We start from the raw sequence: 19202 nt of genomic DNA, 5'->3' as shown, positions 1-19202 counted from the left end.
AGGCAGAACATTAATTTCTGGAATTAAAGATTGAGCTCAGTGTGAACAAAGTGATCTTCTGTATCATTTAAAGAGCATGTCTTCCAACAGAATATCCATTTTCATAACTTAATTGTTGCTGCCGCACGCAACAGCTGGAACTGTAAATCAGCTAGATAACGATGCATGTGCACAAATCTTTCTAGCATCAGATTCAGTTGACTTAGCATGCGTTGGATTCGCGCGCTCACCCTGCACGGCATCATTAGGGAGATGGAGTCTGTTGGCCCTGAGCGAGGCAGGAGACCGCGCAGCATGTCACCTTGAAGATCCAGGACAATTTCAGAAAGCAAATGACCATCTGGCTACCATTTTACACAGCAATATGAAGCTATTAGAGAAACACACACGCACACACACTGGGTTGGTTAGTCAGCCAGTCAGGCAGTCAGTTACTGCTCTCTGTTTAGTTCTTAATTGGGCGTTGTCATAACTCGCAGTGTTTTCATCACTTTAGAGGACATTAAACTGACCTACATTTATCAGGCCAACGTTTGACAGAATTCAGCCTTTAGAATCAGGGTGAGGTTTTGGTTAACGTGTTTTTTGTTCCTAATCTCACCCTCATCAACCTGCTGCTCACATGACTCCACCTCCGTGTCATCAGAGATGGCCTAATCAAATCTGATCAGAGAGAGGGGATGAGTGGCAGCGTGTGACGGGGTGTCAACGAGCATATCGGCGTGTGTGCGCGCGCGCGTGTGTGTGTGTGGTCCGGTTTGACGGGAGCTATCTGAGGTAAACAGCTGCTGATTGGAGGGCGGACGTCCTGTTTTTGGAGAGTTTCCCAGACTGTCGACATTAACATGCTCATACACACAAACACAGAAAACACCTATGAATAAATAATCCACACATTCATACCCATTATCAGCTCTTGGGGTGACCAGGTAAATATCAGATCCTTGTTGATGATCAACTGATGATCATACACTTTGACCTTTTTCCTAAAGGTCAATAAACTAACACAAGTAGAGCAGGGCTGGGAAATTATTTCAAACTTTATAAATCTGAAAAGTGTGGCTTGCATTTATTTTCAGCATCCCAAGCCAATACTTTGTAGAACTGGTGTTTGAGGTACATTGTGCTCTCTCAGTTCTTCTTTTCAAAATAGTTCAAGACTCACCACAGATCCTGAAATGGATATTAATCTAGGCTTTGACTAGGCCAGGGGTCTGCAACCTTTATAAAAATAAGCCATTTTTGCCCTTGATTCAGTTAACAAACCTTGTTTTGAGCCACAAACATTACATAACCATTTGAACAAAAAATATATACATTTCAACTAGGAATTTTGTTGTCGTATCTAAAGAGCCATTGTCTTATTCATATATTTAGGTTTAGAAATAAAGAAAAGCGTGAAACTCTGAAACAAAAAGAATAGGATCGATGCATTATCTACTGTGGGATGTTGATATTTGTGGAAATAATGTAAAAACAAATTCCACATAATTTCCAATCAAAACACACAAAACAATAAATCAAAAAACAAAATTCTTCTGCTGCCAAAATTCATAACAAAACTAAAACTACTAAAATCCTGCATTTCTTATTAGAGCCATACTTACAACATTAGTTGGTTCTATTACTTTTTCTCATGTTATTTCCAGAAAGTTGCACCCTGTCAGCAGGTATGTCCACCTCTAACACATAATATGTTGTTTATAGGTAAAATGTGACAAAATGTGAATAGTTTGGCAGAGCAGCGTAAACTGAAAGTACCAGTTTCAATCATTTTCTGGAACAAAAGCTTTGCCTCACCCAGTTTTTAAACATTTAAAATGCATAAAGACGGCAGTACTGGATATAATATGATGTTCATCCTTTGTGCAAATGAAAAGTTTCAGTGTTTTTTTCTTTGGTGCTCAACAGACCAGTAATTTTCAACCTGGAGCTTCAAATGATTTATTGAGCTAAAAAATATATTTTTTCTAATATGCAAATGGCTCAGCGTGCCGTTAATCTCGGTGATAAATGCCCCTTTCCTGTGAAATAATGAACGCCTGCAGCCTCTGGGCTTCCTGCCTTTTATGTGAATAAAAAAGCTTCAGTATTTAGTCTCAAAGTTTTGTGCAGCCACTCGGTTAAATAACCCATCCGTTAGCGATTAAATTAGTCATTAAAACAGCCTTTTGCAAATTGATCCCAAACAGGAAGTAAAAGCTCATTTCAGTACCATCCACTGTTACTGTTTCTGCTGTAACGGACAAAAACAAATGAACACTGTCGCTTTAAATCCATCTGACCAATTTACCTCATTTTTAAGATTAAATAGGAACACAAACAAACAGACTGAAAGAACCTTATAATAATCACACATATTTGGAAAGATGCACAAAACCAAAGGTAATAGTAAAGACACAAACTCACTTGCTGTACTTCTGGCAAAATATTATGTTACTGAATGGTTAAATTATTAGTTTCATTACATTTAAAATTGATAAAAGCATTACTTCACTGGCAAAGATTTTATTTTTGGCTATTATTACATTCTGACTCTGCCTTGGTCTTGCTGGACTTCTAGCAACATCCTTATTTTTACTGCAACTTATTGTGAAACTGCTTGAAGAATTCAAATGCAACCAGTAAAGTTTTCTATTTAGAAATTTTGCCACCACCTCTGACCTCCGGGCTGAGGATGGGGAGGTGAGACAGAAAAGATGGCAAGAAAAAATAATATTTTTCAGTGTGAAAATATTGATGTTTTCCTCTCCGTACCACAGGCAGGAGGAACAACACGGAGTTAACTTCTCCACCTCCACTCACTCTGCCTGCAGCTACATTTAACAAAGTTCATGTTTATCTGGATGTGCTTTGTCTGTTTAACTTCTTACTGGCTTGTTAGACTTAGTGGCTTGTAGTTGTAGAATTATGAACATTATAAAAGTAATGTAACTAGTTGCATGTTTACATGTTAGTCTGGAAGCTCCATTCCAGTTTAGCTAGCTTATTAAGTGCAGATTATTATGACAACAGCAATAGTTTTGAAAATGGTCACACATGGTTTGGTCTTAAGTTAAAATGTGGGTTTCTTCACCTTGTTTCTGCCTTTTGTTGCCATTTTTGTTTCCTTGCATGAATCCACTTCTATTTAGTACAAAACATTACGGATCATTTCAGGTTTCTTTTCCTGTTAGGGCTATAACTAACAGGAAATGTGAACAGCAGTGAGTAAAAAGACCATTAAGTGTCCAGCAGCAGTCAGGGCAGCAGTTCATTAGACAGCGTGCAGCCTCAGTGTCTCACTAAAAATGGTTGCTGTTATTAAAGAGCAAGCTCGTTGGCTAGAAAAGACAAAAACAAGCTGCTGTCCCCTCAGATTTATTACTGCAGCTTTGTGCCATCTATCTCAGCTTAAATTCTCTATTGTTGTGAAACACACACACACACACACACTTTGAAATGCTGAGATACAATAATGAAACTCCTCCTCAGCAGCACACACAGTGGCACCTCTCCGGAGCTCCGGGGAGAGATCCTGGGATTTTAAAGCAATCGTTACAGGAGCACATTGGCTAATTAAAACACACTTTTTCTTGACAGGCTCTGCAAACACACATGCCAACGCTTAATATTAGACAGCTTCTAAAAGAAGAGGCGAAACGTGCAGAATCCAAAAGGAACTGACAGCGCAGGAGGAAGCGCACGTGTGTGTGTGTGTGAGCGTGAGAGGTGAAGTGAGGGAGACAGGAGTAGGTGGCTGGAAGCCACGGCAGGTGGTGGATCTGCCTGTTTGCTTAAATCACAACATGTTGATGCATGCACGCCGCTGTGTGTTTGCGTGGGCCCGTGTGCACGGCAGATGGCGCGTGACGACTGTATTGCTCTCAGCAGCACAGCTGTCGGAGGCAATACTGGACACACACCTCTTCATCAAGTTAAATTACAGCATGAACACACACTCCAGCTGAGAAAGTAAACACACTTCAGCCTTTTAACGATTTGACTGTCAGATGTTTTTATCCAAATGGAAGTTTGAACTGCATGTTGCTGATGTCACGACTTTCACAGCTAGATGCAGACAGAAGCTTTTAAAAGTAAACTCCACACAAACTCCAGAAATATCATTTTCACAGCTTTTTTGACTCTTTATGTAATAAAGTCTCACAGTTACACAGGGTCTAAGTGTGGTCAACATTCATATCACTCATTTTACATGATTCAGTTTTATATAAGGATGAAAATCTTCAAAGCAGGCAAACCAGGAGCAGCCTTAATTTTTCTTGGAGCTGATTGGCTTATTCCACCAAAAAGAAAAAAAAAACACAAACTGCAGATATTAGGTTCTGTGGAAGTGCTAAGATGGTTTCTACTGTATCGGTTAATCCATATTAAAATATATTTTGTGATACTATCAACTGTTAAAAAAGGCAGTTTTACGCTTTTTTATGAGTATTTTCAAGTTTTAGCTTTTCATGTGTGTTTGAGGAATCCTTCAGTCTCCCATAGAAACCATTCAGAGATGCCTTATCGCCAAAGCCAAGTTCCCACGCCTCGCCCATCCAGCTCCTCCAGACTAGCGGCAGCAATAATTAGCAAACCTCTGGTGGTTCGCTTATTACTGGTATATGCAACATTTTTTATTACAACTAAGGTCACATAGTTACTTCATTGTCCAGTAAAAATGGCATAAACACATAACACCGTCCCTTTAAGTGAGAAAACAGAATGTAGAAAAGTAAAAGGCCCAGCATACCTCCTCACATCTACTGAAGAAATTAGAAATCGTGCTCTATAGTCGAGAACAGAAGTTGGGCATAAAAACCTACTCAGATATTTATTAGTACTGTGGATGACAGTTACACTGATACAACAGCCGGCAGCGCCTGCATTCATCTGACGAACTGAGCTGCAAATGGCCAAACGTTATTATGAGGGATTATTCACTTGCAGAGAAATATCTATGATTTGTTGAACAAGTGAGAGAGAAGAAAAGCTCAGCAGAGGCACAATGAGCACATTAAACATTACACTGATGCATAACAAATAAACACTCCATACAATATTAAAGATTTTGACAACCTTGCTGCAAAGTCAGGAGGAAAAAACAGTAAGTGATGACTACAAAAGGAAGTAAAAAATGTTTATTCAGTGGAAATCACCTGCTCATAACAATATATATGTTCAAGCAGCGTTCCGAATGTCTGCATACAAGAGAAATTCAACTTTAAGTTTCCTGATGCTGATTTATGTCTGAATATCAATGCTGACATTTTTTTTTAGTTCTTTGGAAGAAGAGTTAGGATACATTATTCCTCTGTCCAAAATCAATACATCACTCAGCAGGGTATTAGGTAACTGCATTTTTATTCTAGTATCATATTTAAAGCCTGAGAAATAAAGTATGCTGCATAAAATATAAATGGAATAATTAAAATTGATGTAAAATTTATGCTCTGCCCTGCTTGTAAATTCATGTGCACAGGTTTTGTCCAAAATAGTTTCATGCGTCACTAAAATCCTTACTAAATAAATAAAAATCTGTGTGAAGCTGAACACATAGAAGGCCTCTGTTAATTTGTGGTATAGTTCAAGTCTGCATAATGTAAGCAACATGTTGACACTGAAAACAACAACATCCAAACAAACGAACGCAGGGAAGAGGAGGATTTCCTCCAATCCAAAACTTCTGATTCCAGCAGCTTGAACAGAACCGGTTCTGACTTTCATTTGTGTGAATTATCCAAGAAATTGTGACTGTTGCAACAGGAAATAGAAATCCTCAGCTGTTGTGGTGAACTAACTCAGCAACAAGCTGACTCAGTGTCATATATTTCCAGGACAAGCAGTGAATGTTTGGGATTATTAGAAGGACTTTCTCTGCCCAATTTCTGCTTCCAGCACCAGCAGAAAACTCTGATAACTATCAGAAAGATGCTTTTTGCTTTCACTGCAAGCTAATTTGAAAGAAAAACTATTTTCAATGACAATTATAGAAATGTGATTAAGTGAGACAATAATTGGTGCTCTATGGTTTCCAATTCATTGAAAGCCTGGAGCCAACAAAGACTTTCAATCATCAAACACAAGAAGTTTAGATTTCTAAAGAAAAGTTAGCCCTGCAGCAGAGTTTTTCACCAACTATCTCCCACTTAGCCATTTATTTCAATATGCAATAGACTAACTGAACAAACTGGAGCAATTAACAGCAAAAGAAAACAAGTGGAAACAGCAAATGTAGCTGAACTGGGGAGTAATATTGCACAAATGCACCTCCCATTGAGAAAATCTAATTTCTATTTAGGCATGAGCAGAGTCGAATCTAATCTAATTTTACCCTATTATCTATTTCCCCTAATGTCTCTTCTCCTTTCCATCGCTGTCTCCTTTGCTCCTTTCATATCCTCCTCTCTTTTTATCTCCTCTAAACTCTTCACCTCTCCTCTTCTTTCATCTCACCATCCACCTTCTTTCTTTTCCTTCCCTCCACTAATGAGATGAGGTTTCTGTATAGACAGAGAGATGGTGAAGTAGAGACATAGATAAAAAAACAACAGAAGTTTGAAAGCTAAGAGAGAGATGGAGATTGAGACAGGCAGGAGGATAGAAAGAGAGGGAGAGAGAGAAAGAGAGAGGGAGAGGTGGCCTTTGGGTTTTTATAATTGGCTGTCTGTGACTCAGAGAGTGAGTACAGTATCCCTCTGCCTGCACACAGACTCACACAAGCTCTCAAAGAGATCACATTTCGTCTTCTCGCCTCCCCTAACATGACATGAAACCAGCTTCTGAAGCCTCGGGCCTCTGAACATTTAAATTATCTCCTATCTCCTCCGCTCTCTGTGAGCTAAAGATCACAGATTCAGCTGCACAGCAGCACCCGGGCCGTCATTTCCTTCTGATTCGCCTAATTAGCATCGCTAACGACGTTCTCCATACAATGTCCCTGTTTTAACCTGAGTATTAACCCATCCAGCGACGCACCGAGCGGCGGCCGACCAACAAGTCCGTCTCTGTGGGGCGTTGGCGTCGTATCTGCTGTGTTTTAATGGATTGGGATGCTGTGTAAAACCTTTAGACCACAATATGTTGATGCAAGGCTGTAAGATGGAGTTAGATAAGACAAATTTTAAAAAACACATTAACGATGTAATAAGTGAAGAAATTCTCCTTAAAGCTGCATTATTAGGAACCCCAACAACCATTAAAAGCTAAAATTCACAAATCCCCAATAAAAACACTTTTAACTGCCTATTTTAAAAGTTCAAACATCAAATATACCTTAGTATGTATTAATATACACAGTGGAAACTGAGTACCTTAACGCAGCTGCTACATGGTTTTCCTTATCAACACTCTTGTGGGTTCAGCCAATCAGCACCAAGGACAAATGACGCTCTTGGATTGGCTGTTCTGCAAACGCCAACTAATGGTGTGTCAAGTCATTTATAAGATGCATAAAAACTTTTGCATATCTTAGACATGCTCAACAAGAAAAACATATAAATACTTGTGGGTCCATAATCTTCTAGTTTGCTTTATGTGATACTTTGTTTATTAATACTGTAATCTACATAGTTACATTTCCAACCACTGCAATGGGATTAACACATAGGCATTAACTGTTTCTCCATTCATTTCCTATGGATGGAGACACAGGTGATTGTGTGATGAAGCAACAATCACTTGTTCTCATCCAGCCAAACAATTCACGGAGATGTGCACACATGAACTGGCAATATTACACAAGAAAATGAGCAAATGTTCAGTTTTTGTCGCTGTTGTGTCGAGTGTGTTTGGTTCATCCTGAGTGGCATCGTTCACCGCTCCCCGTACGTTTATACAGTCCTTTACAGATATTTACATAAACTGTAATCCACTCAATATTAGGGAGCTTTTTAAAACTGAATTCAAGTAATAGTATTATAGTAGTAATAGTAATATAATCAGAAATTTAAAGTTAATAACCTGAATAAGAATAAGATAAATTAGCTATTCACTGTGGTCCCCAACTTAAACAATTACTGGGGCTCCACTCTTTTCCAAGACAGGAACGTCATTCAAGGAACGTCAGACATAATTTTCCATTTAAATCCTCTGAGAACCTTTGGGATGTGCTGGAGAAACCTTTGTGCAATGCCTGGACTCTCACATCATCTTAGAGAAAAATTAATGAAACAGTGGATGGAAATAAATCTTGTGACATCGCAGAAGCAAACTGAAACAAAGACAGTGGATGTGTGACCTTCTTTTTCATCAGTCAGTGTATCCATCGGAGGATTTACCGACCTGCAGAGTTTGTCAGAGTTCATGATTTGATTGAAAATTTTTCTAATGGTTACAGAAAAAGAGGTAGATGTTTAAAATACGAGGTGCAGAGAAAAACGATGCTCCTAACATCAGCCTCACTTTCTCTCAGGAGGAAATGAAACTGGATCTTCTTGTCATGAACAGTGGAAGAAGTTAAACTCCCAATTAAAGGAAAATATGCTGCAATCAGTTCAGGACTAAAGGAAAGAGAAGCTATAAAATGTTTCTGTCAGTGTGAGTCATTCTCTGAGCTTCTCGTAGCTTGTTGGTGTTTGAAGCTGCAGCAACAGAAACACTGAGTTGCTGCGAAGACGACGCGTCTTCCTGGGTGGAGTGCAGCCTGTGGTCAGACTGCTCTATAATAAAACTGACCAGCCTGCAGCTTCTGGACAACCCAAACCGCAGCATTCACTGGAGATGAAACAATTAAAAAAATAAGTTTCATTCTTTTCATATTTTAATTTTTGCATCTCTCAAAAACAACAAAAACTGTATTTTGGCTTCATTTGCAATCTAATTTTCAACACTTCAATCCAGCTAGAGTTGAAATGTGGTGACTCACCACTGTGAAGCTAGATGAGCCTTCAAGTTCTCATTAATAATTTACAACACAGCCTCCATAAATCCTGACCCAGAGGAGAAGGAAAAATAACAGATTTACTGTATTTTCCAGTAAATTTGTGGAGATGTGAGTTTTTTTAATCTGTGACTGAATCTTAAAGAGAATCCTACAGAGAAAAGTCAGCATGTCTGATCAGGGTTTATTTCTAAGAAGCTTACATGAGTTGATTTCTCAGCTGATGGATCTTCAGTTTGATAATGAATCAGCAGCCAGAAAAGCAGAAAAATCTGAAAAAGTTTGACTCCAGAAGATCATGTTAGGCTTTTGATGCCGAGATAAATCCTTCTCCACAGCATCAACTCATCATCAAAACTGTAAACTAAGAAAAAGCCGCTTCACATCCTCCTGATGTTCACATTAACAGTCACACATTTCAGTGAGCAGCTTTACAGCATCTGGGCTTTTTTTTCTTATTTTTACACTTTTTCCCTCTGCAATCTTCTGAGAACTGATTTTTATTTTTTTATTTTTGCTGAAGTGACAAGAAGATGCTATAAATGGACGGATAGATTTTCAGATGCAGTTTGGCGCGATGGAGATGTTAAATCCAGGAAGCCCAGTGGGAAAATAAGTAAGAACCTACAGCAGGAGTTGATCACTGCTGGAGCTGCTTTCCATTGGACTCTTTGTTCATTTTCTATTTTTTATCCAATTTAACCTCTTATGAGTAAACAAAAGAAAGAGTTACTTTAGTTATTTTGGTTTTATTTTAGTAATATGAAATCTTCCAAAAAATAATATACATTTAAATAAAATTGTGCAAATTCATTTATCTCCATAATTCATCATGCATACTTAAGAATTACTGTTAGCAGTGGGTGATATGGACTTTAGATTTTATCTGCAGTCGTAGTGAAACACAACATTCCCACTGTACATGTTAGTGCATATTAAGGGATATTAAAGTATATTTTGGTATTTTAATTAAATAAACAAGCAGGCATCCAGTGTAATTTAGATTAATTTTAATAAAACTTTGGTTAAGTATTTGATTAAAAAATGGTGTTTTGTTAAACAGATTAAATTATTAGTGTGAAGAATTGAATTACCTGAGAGCAACACTGTCAGAGCTAAACAGAACCACGTTGGCTCAAGCTTAAACATCCAAACAGAAAACTTGTCTTACAGCAAAGTGAAACCATACATCTTGTTTTCCTACATGACATGGCTATTACTCACTCTTGCAACATTTATTCATGTATATTCCAGCTTCCTGTTTGTGTTTCCAGTCTGTTTACACCCCAGCATCGCTGCTCTCCATCTCCTTCAAACTCTGGCCCAAAGCCATCAGTGGAATTGATCTCCACACTGGAATAAATGACACACATCTATATTATAGTCATCCCTGCAGAACACAACATGCCCCCCAGCATGAGGCATAGCATAAGCCCCCCCACACACACACACACACACACACACACACACACACAGCAACAAGCATGCACACAATAATATGGCGAGAGTTGAGGAATAATATCTTCCTGTCCGGAGGACGAGATATTGATTGCGGCGCACCGAGCGGAGAGTTTCGATTTACACATTTAGAGTTTGACGGCAGCCGTGTCGGCCATTTGGCTGCCGGTGATGGCCAAACGCTCATAACTTACAGCATAAACGGCCCAACAGGAAACACAAACGATTAAAAGTACAGAGGTAACTGAGTAACAGAGAGAATAGGGAGATTTGTTCTGGGAGTGCTGCTTAGCTTCATTAAAACATGTTGAATGCAAAATGTTTGCTTCAGAAAAAGCTCATCCAAATGTGTGTGGGCTGATGTTTCTCTATTTGCAGGTGAGGACATGTGGAAGCTGTGCAGTTATCATGCAGGAATAACTTCAGCAAAAAATCACTTTTAATGACATCCATTAAGCCCAAAGTCATAGCAGAGCATTGTTTAAAATATTTCTTATTCTCATAATCATAAGTTAGGAGAGCAGTTAACACCAATGAAATGAAAACTCTTTATTGGCCTCCCAACACTTATAAATCACTTCCAGACCTATTTTATACCACAGCAGGGAGGAGAGAGGTCCAGAAGATAAAGATAAAAGTGAAAACAGAAGCAAAAGATGAATAAGGACCTAATCTGAAAAGGTTTGTGGCTCAAAGCGGAGCGGAAACTGAAGGGTAGAAGAGGGAACCTCCTGGGAGGAGACACGAAGAAACCGCGATTAGAGGCAGGGATGAAAAGAAAGACTTGAAGTGAAAATAAAAACGAATGAATCAGGGATTGGGTTGCAGTTTTGCAGCGATGAGGGGAAAGTAAAAGAAGGAAATAACCTGAAGGAGATTGGCAGAGAGGTGAGGCTGGAGCATCAAACTGAGGTGGAAATATTTAATTAAAAGAAGAATTCTGCTTTCAGCGATTCCAGTGTTGGAGGAGCATTTTTAAGAGATTTTAACCGCTTAAGTTAAAATATTTTCAGGGTTGTTTTTGTTATGTACAGAGAAAAGCGATCAGTAAAACTGAACAAAAGTTTAACCTCGATCAATTCGGTTCATAGAAGCATGTAGATAAAAATTGACGTTATTATGTTTGGACCTAAAGAGCAACGATCCAGAATCAGTACAGCTTCAGTTGTTACAACTAAAAACCAGCGATGAGGCCGAAACCTGGGAGTAGAGATGAACTCTGACCTGAACCTTCAGAGTTACATAAAGACAGTTACAAAGTCGGCCTTCTACATTTATAGGATTAGAGGATTAATTCTTCATTCTCAGTCGCATTGATTACTACAACAGTGTCCTCACAGGTCTGACTAAAAAAATCAATCAGATCCAGAACGCAGCTGCTGTTGTTCTGATTACAACCAGGAAGTTAGAGCACATCACCTAACTATGAGAGAATAGACTTTAAAATACTTTTGGTTCTGCCTGATCTTCATCCAGAACCAGAACCAAACATCTGGAACAAACTTCCAGAAAACTGCTAAATTGCTGAACCACCAAGTTCCTTTAAATCAAGAATAAATTCCCACCTGTTTAGATTTGCCTTTGATTAGTAATAACTGGAATCAACATATTTAATGTGTATTTGCTTGATGATTTTTAATGATGGCATTTGATAAATGTTTATTGTTTGTTTCATAATTGTTTGTTTCATAATTGTTTTTCTGATGTAAAGCACTTTGAACTGCCATATTCCTGAAGTGTGCTCTGCTAATAAGCTTAAAGTGTCACTAAATATTAGCTATATGCAATTATTATTGGAAATCCCCTTTTTGTGTCTTTTGAGAGAAGATTCCTGTATTTGTATAAAATCCATTCTACCTTCACATTTTTATACAATTTAAAGGGGAAATTGGTTGTTAGCTAAGATTAATGTCATCTGGTTTTTACTGCTTTTAATTCAATTCTTGACTCGACCGAGGTTAGGATCAATACAAGAGGCCATTATTCAGATATCTTCAAGGCAATGCACTGCACCAACCTGTGCACACAGTTTAAACTACAACCTTATCTGTAACAACAATCTTAAATGAATCCCACTGGGTTTAACTTTAGGATTCACTCTCTAATACCAGAGAAGAAGAAACTCACTCTGTTTATCTGGATGAGAAAGCGGCTGTGCCTCAGTCTGCGGTCAGTCCCACAGTTTAAACCGCGTTGTGCAGGAGTTCAGGTGAACATGCATGTGGGAGTAAAGAGCCGAGAGGCAGGAACACGGCGCGGCTGGAACTGAGGAACAAGCTGCAGGTTTGGTTTTTGCAGCTGGGAGTAAAACTCATTGTTTAGTTCCAGGTGGGAGGACAGAGTGGATCCCATGTGCAGCTCAGGATTCACATCTGAGTTCTGCAAAAAAACACAGCACTGCATTCAGGCTCATCTATTGTTCTGCGTTGCATTGTGGGAAGATGTTATTGATGGTGCATGTGCAACACCATTTTTCTCCAACAAACTTTCAGCTGCATTTGCACACAGACACAAAATGAGACTGGAAACTGGAGGGAAAGGAGCTTTTTATTAATGGGCTGGCAGAGCCAATAGAGAATCTCCCGGGTGGTTCGCTGCAGGACCATTCTGTTCTCCATTTGGATTAGGTTGTGCTGGGTCCGGGGATTAAACACAGTCCGCAGCCACGTTACAATTGATCCAGCCAACCTTATTGAATCACATTTCCCACAAAACATCTCTGATTACTAAAGGAAAAATCCTAAAACCGTTGCATTTAGAGTCGAGTGCATGCGTAAATGACCGACCTGAATGTGCATCATCGGCTTTGACTTGTTCTTAATTGGAAACAGTCCGAATAAACCTACGGAGGGATGTTTAATTGTGCAGAATATATTTCTAATATAAAAGCCAATAAGTCCCAGAGCAACATGTGCAGCATTGCCAGCAGTAAAAGTTTAACAAGATGCAGTAAAACTATACAGCGTAGTCCTTAACCCGCAGTAAGGGAGTCAGAATGTCCCTTTGTGTGATTAGACGTCCAACAAAGTGTCTCTCCAGCAGCACAAAGCTCCCATAATCAGAGGAAAGGACATCCTGAGGCACATTAACACATGCATGTGTGCTGACCCACTCATTTTCCTTACAGTACTGTGAATACATTAGAGCGGGTCATTCAGAGCTGCTCCCATCCCAGAAGGTTATTTATTCCAGAAGAACAGGAGAGAGGAGCCTCGGATGGCGCATTTACATTCAGATGAGTTTGTTTGTCTTGCTTTAGATTGTGATGTTTCCAACCCAAAGGAAGGTGGGTAGAAATAGTCCGGGATGGGGGTGGGGGAAGATAAATCCTGAAATTTCAACGTTCAGCATCAAAGCGCATCTTTTATCTGAGCTGCAGAAGCCACTCTGCCTATCGGGTCATCTGCCCGGCAGTCAACACCGGCTCGCTGCGTTTACATCCTTTTATCTGCTCACAGGCGGAGCCAGGGAGAAACAGAGGAAACAAAATGAAAAATAAAGAGCGAATGTGAGGCAGAAACGACACGGTGAAGGAGAATCAAAGCCAACAATCAGAGACTTGCTCCTCATTTCCTGAAACAGCTTCAGAGGGCCGAGCCCAAACAGGAAGTGAGCGTTGTTAACATGGAAAGACTCATTTCCTCAGCTCTGACAGCTAATAATGTGTGATCCATCTACACTTTAAAAACAGCCTGACTGCATCAATGCACACCTACATTTAACAGGTTTATTTTTCAGAACGCTCTAACTCAGAAGATTTAGCGATTTTTTTATATCTCTGGGCATCATATGAGAAATACAGGCTAACAAATATTTACTCCAGGAAACAAACAGATATGTTGCTTATAGCTGCTACAGCAGAAAGATTTTGATGTTTTTACCAATTTTGCCCATTTTTATTTGCAAAATAGGACGAAGATCATCTCTGAACATCCATCTTTAAGTCCTTGAAACTGCTGAAATTAAATTATTCAGCACTTTTCAGGCTCTTATTTGTAAAAAAGATGAAAAATAGACATGTCTTCCCTCTGAAATAAACATGAGGCATAAAACATATCTTAATAAATAAAATCCCTGACATTCTGCCAAAATGACAGAACAAATATTCCTAATATTGTCAGACACTTTATTGATCCACACAGGAAGACTGCTTTGTCACAGTAGAATTTAAATTAGAGTAAACAAAATAAATCATAAAAATAAGATGTGCGTCAGAGAATGTATAACAGTAAAATTAGAAACATAAAAGTCAGAATGAGTCGAGCTTTGCTATTTAAACAGAATCTGAGATGGATCAGTAATCAGAAGAGCAAACAGCAGAGGAAACATCACGAAGTAATTCTGCAGACAGCTGGATTAATAAAATGCATCAGTTGAATATAAACTAAATAAATTGAATTTCTGTGCTATAAAAACAATGTTGAATTGTAATATGCAAGTGAAATATTGTCTCACTAAGCCTGTTGCAGTAAGCAATGAATCACATGATACATTAATATTAGCTTGATAGATTACATTCTGATGATTAATATTTATTGAAGACCAATTTCATCTACAGAGATTCATAATTAATTTGATTGTTTTTTGATTGTGTTTGGCTTTTATTTCTGTTTTTAGTTTTCTTGTTTTTGTTTGGTATTTAATATATCTCGGCTAAACATTTTTTACAGAATTAAAGTTTATTGGTGTTTGAAAGAGCAAATTTGCATTTTTATCTTATGATCATGATACTTTTTATGATACTTCAAAATGACAACAAAACAACAATATTACTGATTATCGCTGTAACTTCTGGGACAATTTATGGCAGGCCTCTGCTTCGTCATAATTTGCTCTGCTTTTAAAAAGATATTTTATGACTGTTAAGAAGACAGAAACACAGACTCTTTGGCGGCTCTGTAGCATTAATGCCGGCCACTGCATTACAGCAGGGAGGTTGATTAAAAGGAATTAGAGATGTGCAGCTCTCAGCTAGCAGAGGTTGAAGCCTCTGTCACCCAGATCGATGCTGTTAGCTGCTGCCAGCGCCGCCTGTTAGCCAGGTTGGCTACGCGCCTCTATTTGTAGCTTAACGTCTGCCCTTTGAGCTGCAATATGAATATTTCCTGCACAGTGGTGGAGGCATTAGAAGTAAACTTACCCCATAAGGTTTCGGGGTGAGTTTGCTTATAACTGCAACTCAACAAGCAGGTTAGAAATAATTTGAAAGAGAAAATTGCTGTTGCACCTGAGGAGCCTCTGCAGCAGTTCATCACTTAATCTAACCAACACAAAATCTAAGCAAATATCTTTGGTCTAGTTTAGTGCAAATACCTCAGTACAATTGAAATAAAACAAAAGTAACCTACAAGAAACTTTTCACCAAGTTGAAGGAGCTTGTTTACAGTCAATAACTGCTTAACATTGATGAGAAAAAAATACTAATTCCACTTCTCTCATGTTATAAATGAAATAATCTGCCAGTGGAACTGAGACTTTTTAATCAAAATTATAAAAATTGTTGACTCTAAACAAATTCATATATCTTAGCTAAAAGCTACTTATATGTTGGTTTTGTCTTATTTTAAGGATGCTAAGACATTTGGACTAAATTAGACCAGAAATGCTTGTTGTGTGTTTTTTGGTGTCTTGCATGGATCTGCTGACTGTTTCTGAATGAATCAGGCTTTCTGCCATGTGTGGGTATGAGAGTCTGTTTGTGTGGGTTCAGTCTATTATTGTAGTGTGAAAACATTCTCTCTGGAAAGCTGAGAAACTTAACTAAGCTCTTTCTTACTGGCCAGCTCTCTCACTTTTACACTTTTTAACATTAATTTGAGGTTAACAGTGTTCAACAAGTTCAAACATTTCTGTCACTTTACATTAATGCACAAATATTCTGATTTTCTTGGTCTCCTTGTTCAGATTGGAAGGGATAGAAAAATAGACTGAAAGGAGCAGAAAATCACAGCAAGGTTGTTTCTACTTTGGAGGATTTTTACGCCCAGAAGAGAAAAGAGGCTGTTAATGCTTTTAATGACAGGCCTGGGGGGAGCCCTGTAATTATTTCTGATTTGGAGTTATTCAACTGAAGCAAATTTTCAGAGATCCACTTCTTAAGGAGTAAGAAATTACTTTCAGAGACAGAGGGCACACAACCGAAGTCAATGTTAAGTCAGAGAAATGTTTTTCTACTACAAAAAATATAAAATAAAATGAAAAAGAGAAAAAAAAAGTTTCTGAAAGGAGGAGAAATTATTAGAAGAAGAATTTGGACTGGGCGCAGTGTCCTGTAAGTGGATTAAAAGTGAAGATATACTTAATAAAATAATATTTGCACAACTGGTAACGCAACTTTCTGCTGTTGAATTTTTAATCAATATCGCAGCGTTCATGATGGTTGGTCATAAAACGGATCAAACACCATCTGCAACTATTTCTTTTATTTTCATTATTGTTTTTTATAATTATTATTAACCTGAAAAGGCCAGTTTTCCTTTAATAACCTCCAATTTTATTACTGAAAATTGGAGCAAGAACAAATGAAATACTGAAAATAGTAGATATAGTTTTGCTTTTCTTGAAACAGTGAAGGGCTTTTATTCATTTATCTTTATTATGTATAACAAATTTATGTATTTATTTTTTAATGAGAGGATAAATAAAGTTTATCTTTAGCTGTTAAGCTCTTTGTGTAATTTAGTCTGATCTGACAAACCAACCATCAGGGAAAAACATTAGATAAAGAAGGAGGAAATGTTTTCAAGAAAATGTCTGACAGTCTCAAAAACAAAACTTACAAATATCTTTTCAGCGAAGTTTAAGTCAATCACTTCTTAGTATTGATGAAAATGTACTAGTTATAAGTGAAGTTGAACATTTTCAAAATTTTCCAAGTTTTCAAATTTCTGACTTTTTTTCCTACCAACTTTTTCATGTTTGAAATGAAGAAACTTTCAAGTTTTTCTGGAAAATTTCTGAGTTTAATCTAAAAATTTCTGTTGTTTTCTAGGAAATTGTAGAAAGCTGAAACTCAAAAAGTGTTTTGAAAATGTCTCACATTAGTCACAAAATTTTTCTAGTAAATTTTAGACTTTAGTCTAAGTTAGAAAAGTCTAAAATTTACTAGAAAAAGTTTGAGATTAATGTGAGACATTTTCAAGACACTTTTTTGAGTTTCAGCTTTCTACAATTTCCTAGAAAACAACAGAAATTTTTAGATTAAACTCAGAAATTTTCCAGAAAAACTTGAAAGTTTCTTCATTTCAAACATGAAAAAGTTGGTAGGAAAAAAAGTCAGAAATTTGAAAACTTGGAAAATTTTGAAAATGTTCAACTTCACTTATAACTAGTACATTTTCATCAATACTAAGAAGTGATTGACTTAAACTTCGCTGAAAAGATATTTGTAAGTTTTGTTTTATTTCAAGTGAGATATTTGCAATAAAACCAATTAGAAATGAGATTTTGTGTTTGCTTTATGAATATTATGATTAGATGATGCAGAGTTTGTGTTGCTTCAGCAGCAGTAAAAACAGAAGGCAGGTTTATCCAACATATCTCTGGGTTAAACTCGCCTGATGCGGAAGAAGTTGGTCGCTGCAGAGAGGAGCCCAGGAATGTCTGCTTCTCTCTCTCCGTCCGTCTCCTCTGTTCTCCTGTCCTTCACTCCATTAACCCGAGCAATTTGCATGGACTGTTCTATTAGTTGGCTGGACAGCAGAGCAGATGAGACCAGAGAGAGAGAGGAGACAGGCAGCAGCACCGAGCTTTGCAGGATAATGACACCACAGCTGAGGATTCAGACAGCAATACTTCCTCCTTCCTGTCCTTCTTCTTCTTCTTTTTTTCTATTTAAACCAGGAGATTTGTCCTGGGAGATTAGCTGATCCCTCTTATTTTTCTGTCTTTCTTTGGATTCATGTTTCATTATGTATGTCTATCTAAATGCTTCTCACGGAATTTCAGTTTCCTCCAACAAGGTTTGGATCTCATTATGGGATGAGGAACCAGAACCAGACTCAGGTTCTTACGATGGCATATTTTAAATTGAAAGCAGCAGGGCCGGCCCAAGGTTGTGTGGGACCCTGTGCAGAATCTCACCGAGGCCCCGTTTCCAATGAATCCCACCCTAAAATCCAGCCAACATGGTTTCTTTAAATATATTTTTTATTAAAATGTCGAGGTTTAATTTTCTGTTTTGTGCGTCTAATAAAGCTACATGGCTGACATACCAGGGCTGGACTGAAACATAAGCAAACTTTGTCACCAAATACAACCATGCTGAATATAATTTAATTATACTTATCACTTCTAAACTGATAAACTGCAGCAGAAAAAAAATCATTTACCCAAATTTATTGATTTTGTTTTCTTACATAACTTTGAAGGAATCAGTTTGTAGCCTTTTCGGCTCAGGAAACCTTTTTAGAATTATGTCATAAATTATTAGGAAAAACAAATTATCATATCATTCATTTATCACTGATTCATCAGGTGAAATGAAAAGATGGACGGACGGACATTTGGTTAATGGACGTAACCTTAGCTCAAGTCTAATTGCACGTTAATAATTTAATCCATTTGCTCACACATTGTAATTTTGTTTCACCCTCCAATTATTCAATCCATGCTATTTCAAGTAAACAGGAGTAATTCACTTGTGAACACATGCAGGTCATGAACTTTAATCTAAACTCAAGGAAGTTTTATTTTCTTCCCTTTTTACCTATTAAAAGATATAATATGTTTTTTTTTCTTTTATGTAGCTCAAAATACAGCAATATGGCAAAAGCTGGGACAGTTCAACTGATTATACCTTCAATATTATATGAAAAATACTTTTATAAGCGTTGGGCGCCCCCTGGTGGTCTGAGGGCCATGTGCAGGAGAATAGTTTGCT

At 37.8% G+C, this 19202-nt stretch overlaps 1 protein-coding gene across 1 annotated transcript in view; it reads right to left on the bottom strand.

Moving 5' to 3' along the window:
* Window positions 1-19202, bottom strand: part of LOC102221850 (polypeptide N-acetylgalactosaminyltransferase 14) — a 136090-nt gene that overhangs the window by 76756 nt on the left and 40132 nt on the right. The gene's annotated exons all lie outside the window — the stretch shown is intronic.

The sequence above is a fragment of the Xiphophorus maculatus genome, chromosome 15 (assembly GCF_002775205.1).
Source record: "Xiphophorus maculatus strain JP 163 A chromosome 15, X_maculatus-5.0-male, whole genome shotgun sequence".
NCBI lineage: Eukaryota > Metazoa > Chordata > Actinopteri > Cyprinodontiformes > Poeciliidae > Xiphophorus > Xiphophorus maculatus.
Note: the sequence above shows the minus strand (reverse complement) of the source record. Positions and strands in the feature narration are given on the sequence as shown.